The following is a 7,859-nucleotide window of genomic DNA, read 5'->3' as shown; positions in this document are numbered from 1 at the left end:
TCTGGCTCGGCGGCGGCGGCGGCCATGACGTGGAACTCTGGCTCGGCGGCGGCGGCGGCCATGACGTGGAACTCTGGCTCGGCGGCGGCGGCGGCCATGACGTGGAACTCTGGCTCGGCGGCGGCGGCGGCCATGACGTGGAACTCTGGCTCGGCGGCGGCGGCCATGACGTGGAACTCTGGCTCGGCGGCGGCGGCCATGACGTGGAACTCTGGCTCGGCGGCGGCGGCCATGACGTGGAACTCTGGCTCGGCGGCGGCGGCCATGACGTGGAACTCTGGCTCGGCGGCGGCACCATGACGTGGAACTCTGTGAACGGGGAACCAATGAACCGTAGGGCGAGGTCGATATATTGAGCCAGGCTGAGGGAACTGCGACCGCCAGGCATCAAAAAAGAAATGGACTCATTCAGTCCAAATCTAAAACAGTCTTTGAGGGCAACCTCATTAAAGTCCACCTGGCTGGCTAGACCGCAGAAGTCCTCAACATAGTCCTCCAGGGGACGATTCCCCTGACGTAGGCGCAGAAGTAAAACTGCTGGGTTCATGGTTGGTCAAGTATTCTGTAACGTATGCTGGAACTGGCAATGATGACAATGACGAAGACGTGAAGATGAAGAACCCAAGTGCAGTTTATTTACAGAACGTGAAATCCAATAACCCTGACTACCAAAACAAAACATGAACATGAAGTTGACTAGACTAGGCTTGACTACGGCTTGACTACGGCTTGACTACGGCTTGACTACGGCTTGACTACGGCTTGACTACGGCTTGACTACGGAACAACATTCACATCCATCACATTCAATACTTGACAACTAGACAATGAAAACATGAGGGCTTAAATACATGACATGGGAGAACATAAACCAATGAACAAACAGAACTGATAACAAGATAATTAAACAATAAACCAATGAAAACATGACACATGAACATGGAGGGAAAACAAGATATCACACGACTAGGGAACAGGAACTAAACTTTTCAAAATAAAAGACATGAATCAACAAAATACACCTGACAAAACCATTAGAAATGGCTATGTCTATCATGCAATTTCTTTGTAAGTGGCCTTGAATAGATTTCATTCAAGTTGTCAACAAAAAGTAATATTTGTAACTGAAAATACATTGTGTAGGCTATATGAAAGATACATATAAAAATATATATCATCCAGTGATGGCTAGAGTGAATAATCTATGTACTTTGATAATGATTTGGGTCAAATTTAATGGAAAACTATGCGATTTGCGCTCCGTGGTGCTGTAGAATTTAGAGCAGCCTCCGGAGTCGTAGCTGGGAGCCGCGGACAGACGCCGAGTGATGGTGTGCATACCTTCATAGAGCATAATTGTTTCTAATTTTAGAATGTGCCATGTAGTGTATGAAAAGGCAGAAACTATTGTGCAACGATTAGAATGCTATCTATTATTTATATCTAAAAAAACATGCTGAAATACACTCGCAGTGCACTTTATTAGGAACACTATGGTCTTCTGCTCACTACAACTGTATACAAGGGTTATCTGAGTTACCGTAGCCTTTCTGTCAGCTCAACAGTGACCTCTCTCATCAACAAAGCATTTCCATCTGCAGAACAGTCACTCACTGGACGTTTTTATTTTGTTTTTTGCACCATTCTCTATACACTCTAGAGACTGTTGTGCATGAAAATCCCAGGAGATCAGCAGTTACAGAAATACTCAAACCAGCCCATCAGGCACCAACAATCACGCCACGGTCCAAATCACTGAGATCACATTTTTTCCCCATTCTGATGGTTGATGTGAACATTAACTGAAGCTCCTGACCCATATCTGCATGGTTTTATGCACTGCACTGCTGCCACATGATTGGCTGATTAGATAATCGCATGAATAAGTAGGTGTACCTAATAAAGTGCTCAGTAAGTGTAAATCGATAATCATCTGGAACATTTTCTGATTATTTATGTGTAAAAAAGGCATCAATCCCAAGTCTAACCTACATATATTTTTACTAAAATATTTCTGTAAATGAACCATATTTTTTTGCAAAACCCGTTAAATATTATGTAATGCTAAATAATTATAGTGAGACTCAATCAAGTTTATGATTGTTAAAATAATACTAAATTATTATTATCATCTTGAGGTTTGATTTGTTTTATACACTAATTATATATTTCTGTTGAATTTCACTTGAGCTTTTATTTTTGGCGGAATTTTGAAAGTGCATTTGACAGTTTAGTGTTCCTCATTTCAAATCTGGTGAAATGCTATCATCTCTTGTTCTGTGATCCTGTGTTTTAGATTTATATAATAACTTGTAGCAGTTGCAAATGTTTGGAATTGCACGGATGTCCTGCAGCACTTTGTTTTGACAATGCAAGTGAACTGATGTGAGACCACTGAAAACGTACGTTTACACAGAACAACGTGTCAACCGCTTAATCTGAAATGCACACAGAACATGTTTGGTATTCATTCAATTAAATGACAGCTTTTTGCAGCTTAATAATTACTAATAATTATTATTTGTGCAGTCCTGAAGGATCATGAAATTAGTGTAATGATGCACTCTTTAGGAAGTATAGTGGCCAAATAAAAAGCACATTGAAATCATCAAAATATTATTTCATTTTATAATGTTCCATCCCCATAATTTTATTATATCCTTCTTTATGTACCATACCCCATAAAATCATTGGAACCACAGTGTTCTTTTTGGAATCCTGAAAGCTATTCCATGTGAATCTGAGTTTTTGTCCTAAACTTCCACAAATGCAACATGTGACGAGCAACTGGACATTAAACATCACATTGTCTGCTATATGGCTGAAACGATTAGTTGATGTTATCAACAACGTCGACAATAAAAAATTGTCGACAAAATTTTCATTGTCAAATAGTCGTTTGATGTCATTTTATGTAACATGAGATCATATAAAACTCTAATGATGATGCGTGACAGCAGCTCGCTCCTGACTGAGGAGAGGAAGAATTACACAGCTCACAGTCCAGATTTACATTTATGCATTTGGCAGATGCTTTTATCCAAAGCGACTTACAGTGCATTTTTTTACAAGGACAATCCCCCTGGAGCAACCTGGAGTTAAGTGCCTTGCTCAAGGACACAATGGTGATGGCTGTGGGGATTGAACCAGCAACCAGTTATGTGCTTTAGCCCACTATGCCACCACCAGATGCACTCTAAACTTTCCAAACAGCTTCAGGTGATGTAGATCGCAAAGTATGAGGGAATTATACAAAAATACCAAATAAGTAAATACAGAAGCACACTCGCTGTGGAATAAGCGGAGCCGGAGCTGCCACTCCGCTTAAGCAAAACTTGCAAGTTGAGCGTCTTTAAGGAAACACTCCGGCGTTACATCTTTATTGCAGTTATATTTAATGTGTTATAGTTTTATTAAAGTTCAAATAATACGGAAACAGGTCATGTAAATAAATACAATCAACGGAATTTTCATTTCTCTGTGCGGTCAGCGCCTCTTCTATGAGTTGCGTGAAGCGACACAATCTAAGGGGGAGAGATTGAAACTGCACCCGTCTGATGCACACTCTGTCACGGGGACGCTCATCCCTCGAGCACGTGCGTTTGCTGCAGCTAGATTATAACGTGATGGCTCACGACTAATTGAATCATAATATATGTGTCACTGCATTTCTTATCATGAAGAAAATTGGCAATACGCAGCTTTATTAATAAGAGAGAGTTTGTTTTTTTGTGAGTTAAAGATGGATTGAAGTGAACAGAAAGGTGAGAGAGGCAGTCTTTGCCCCATTATACACTGCAACAAAATACGCTTTTGATTTGTTTTTGTTTTGGCTTGTTTTCCAAAAATAATATCTAAAACTCCTTTAAAACAACGTACATTTACTTTAGCAGCTATACTGCAGAAGACATTTTTTTTTTTTTATCTGAGAATGTTGAATATAATATTAAAAATAGACATATTTTAAAATATAAAAAAATCCTTTTAAAAAAAGATGCATTCACCACAGAAGCAGCATATAAGATATTTAGACTTGCTTTTAGAGAACAGATCTTGAATATAAGTATATTTTGTCTTTACTGCACTCGCAGAAGAATAACCAAGTGAAAAAACATATAAAAAATACACTTATTTAAGATACATTCTCTGAAAGCAAGTCTAAATATCTTATATGTTGCTTCTCAAGTAAATGTATCTTGTTTTAAGGATTTTTAGACAATTTTAAATGGAAAACAAGACAAAAACACTTGATAACAAAAGGATTTTTTGCAGTGAATTGTTTACTGAATTAAACTTAAAAAACATTTATTTTTTTCCTTTAATTCAGTGAATGTCATTTAGAGGCATTTTTAAAAGATGATTTTGTCCTCTTTATTGTTAGTAAGCACGTTTAATACAACCTTTTAAGCACAAGCTGAATAATCGGTTAAGAGCTAATGATTAATCGTTGCGATAATCGCCTGAATAGTCAAATAATCTTTCTAATCATCGTTAGATTAGACGATTATCAAAAATAATCATTAGTTACAGCCCTAGTCTGCAACAAACATAACAAAATAGAATGCCATGAATAATAACAGAATTTTAGATTAGAGTAAATGATCACCTGATCGTTCATGTATTGTGTGGCTATGTGTTTAAGATGTGTAATCTTAAAGGAGACCTATTATTGCCCTTTTACAAGATGTAATATAAGTCTCAGGTGTCCCCAGAATGTGTCTGTGAAGTTTCAGCTCAAAATACCCCACAGATCATTTATTATACCATGTTGTAAATGCCTCTTTTTGGGTGGAATTAAAAACACACTGTTTTCGTGTGTCTCTTTAAATGCAAATGAGCTGCCGCTCCCCGCCCCCTATTATTATACAGACAGTAAGCGTAAAAATAACGACATAACTCTGTTCTCCGTGAATACAATTAGAGACAATGGTAACTTTAGCTGCATTATCCGTGGAATCAGCTAACAAGCACATTCGGAAAGGCGATTTGCAAACATTCACAAAATATAAAGTTACACGAAAAGCTGGAACACGAACAGTTGGTACTGATCCATGCTTGAGAATCAGATATTTGGAAAATCCTGCTTTATATTTGTGGTAGTGGGGGCGTGGTCGAGCGCCCGTCCGGAGAGAGAGAAAGCGGTAAGAGCGCTTACACCGTAGCTAAATTACGTCTAACACCTGTCTCTAATTCCAGTGAGCTGGGGAGAGCGGCATATAAACAGCCACGCCACCGTCAGAAGCAGAGAGAGAACGACACATCAGTCCAGTGTTGGCGTGTGTCCTGAATGTCAAAAAGCTGCATGTCTTTTAAGAAGTTTATGGAGAGTTTTGTTATTGGTGAAGCTATCTGAGTGAACCCAGGAAAACACTAGAGAGAGTGTACAGGCTGTGCAGAGGGCAGAAAATAAAAGCCTTACTTTGACGGTGTCCGAGCTTCCCAACTCGTCCTTTCCCGTGCAACCTTCACAATATTGATCCTCATTCACAAAGCAGTCCGGTGTAAAATGATTTAAACTTGTCCACTGCGTCTTCAGTGGCTCTGATGCCGGGAGTACATGAAGACTCTTATGTTCACATTTACATTATTCTTCCCACCATAGCTGATCCAGCGCGGAAAAAAATGGCGGACTGTGTGTAGATCACTCAGGGGGAGGATCTGTGATAATAGGGTGGAGTCCGTCACCAGTCGTGGGCGTGGCCTGCTCTAAAGTGACGTCACTTTAGAGCAGAAACGAAAACCGATCATTTTGAAACGTTGTTTTTGATTAATAGAAATATAAGAAAGAGGAGTGGGTAGACTTTTAACATTGTAGGGTGGTTGTGTACACACACTGCCGACTCACATTTATGTTCAAACACCATGTAAAAGTGAATTTTGCATAATAGGTCCCCTTTAAGTGAAACTGTGTATATGTGTAAGTTTGTGGAAGATCTAATGAGTTCTACAGATTTGAGCTTGCCAACAATGAAAGTCGAGTCTGATTTGGTGCAGTCATGTGTGAACAGTTGTAAACAGACTTTGTGCTTTGTCTGAGCCTTAATTTCTTTTTAATTCTCTTCATTTCTGCCTGTAATGCATTCAGAGCCTCCAGTGAAGGCGGTGTAATTACGTGATTTACCTCTCATCAGTTCACTTACACACAAATGCCTGAGTGGATGCAGCCAGAAAGATTGCAAGATGAACTGATGACCCTTATTTTCAAAACTGCAGAATGTTTCTAGGCATGTGTGAAGTCCATATGGCAGCATCACATAAACATAGACATAACCTATAAAGCCCAATGTTCCTTCTACTAATTTTTGTCCTTAATGAGCGAAACCTACTTTTTCTAATCAGAGTTTAATTTCTTTATTAGGCTATTTATCACATTTTGTTAGATTTGATAATTTTATACAATAACAAAAAACTCAAAGACAGAAATCCAAAATGTATATTGCAAATATTTAGGCTAACTGTGCTAGAATAAGCTTTTTTATATATTGGTAATTTGTCTAGAAGCCATGCATTACTGTTATCTTTCTGTCTGGATTTCTCTGAGTAATTTGAGAAAAACACAAGATAATGTTTGTTATTGTCATTATTTAATTGAATTTTGCAATTCTGTTTGGTGCCACTAGTGGCGCCAAAATTACACACTTCAGCTTTAAAAGGTAACTCTTTTCATTTTGTTGCTGTGTTAGTTAAACTGAAACAAACATGCAAATTTGCTTTCAGAGTCTTTTGCACAGAGCACCATTGGTGAGATATCATAATATAATAAACAGAGTGGAATTTCTGGACAAAGCTGACAAAAAATCAATACGTTTGAAAGAAATGTGACATCGACTTGTTGAACTGCACCTTTTAAGCTTGGCTGAATCAGTAGCCAATAATTTCATAAAGTAATGTGTGCATTAAAATTCAGACTGCAAGTCTACAGTTTAACAAGTTCATGGCCACGTAAGCCAGACATCACAGCCAGCTCTAGATTCAAAAAATGATGCTACGTGCTTATTAGCCGAAGGAACAAAGGAGAAAAATGGACTGTGCAAACAAAAAAACAGATTTTGCACACGCAGAACTCCAAGGAAAGCTTGGTGGATTTCTGCAGTATTGGCACAACTTTCATTCACATACTTTTACACTTCCTCTGCCTTGCAGAATCATCTCTTAAATATTTTAGCTAATTTAATTGTGCTTTCTTTCAGCTCTAAATATGTTTAAAGTACTTTGAGCTAGTGATGTCGCTATACTAAAATTTCAGTAGTTCTGTACCGATACCAGTAAAATTTCACGATTCTCAATACCAATTTTGATACTACAGAAAAAAATAGGTAATATGCTATTGAACATACTCCTTTAGCCTATTAAAATGTTAGTTTTCAGTGTAAATAATATATTAAAATGATAGCATGTTTCCTTCGAGTGTTTCTAAATTAAATAAACATGGCTTTAAATTCTATTTAATTCAATTCCAAGGTTTTTTATTTTATTTTATTTTTTTAGGATTTTCCCCCTTTTTTTCACCCAATTTGGAATGCCCAATTCCCAGTGTGCTCCTAAGTCCTCCTGATCGCATAGTGATTCGCCTCAATCCGGGTGGTGGAGGATGAATCCCAGTTGCCTCCGCGTCTGAGACCATCAACCCACGCATCTTATCACGTGGCTTGTTGAGCGCATTGCCACAGAGACATATCGCATGTGGAGGCTTCACACCATCCACTGTAGCATCCACGCTCAACTCACCACGCGCCCCACCAAGAACGAACCACATTATAGCGACCACAAGGAGGTTACCCCATGTGACTCTACGCTCCCTAACAACCGGGCCAGTCTGGTTGCTTAGGAGACCTGGCTGGAGTCACTCAGCATGCCCT

Source organism: Myxocyprinus asiaticus, chromosome 22 (genome assembly GCF_019703515.2).
Source record: "Myxocyprinus asiaticus isolate MX2 ecotype Aquarium Trade chromosome 22, UBuf_Myxa_2, whole genome shotgun sequence".
In the NCBI taxonomy this organism is placed as follows: Eukaryota; Metazoa; Chordata; class Actinopteri; order Cypriniformes; family Catostomidae; genus Myxocyprinus; species Myxocyprinus asiaticus.
Note: the sequence above shows the minus strand (reverse complement) of the source record.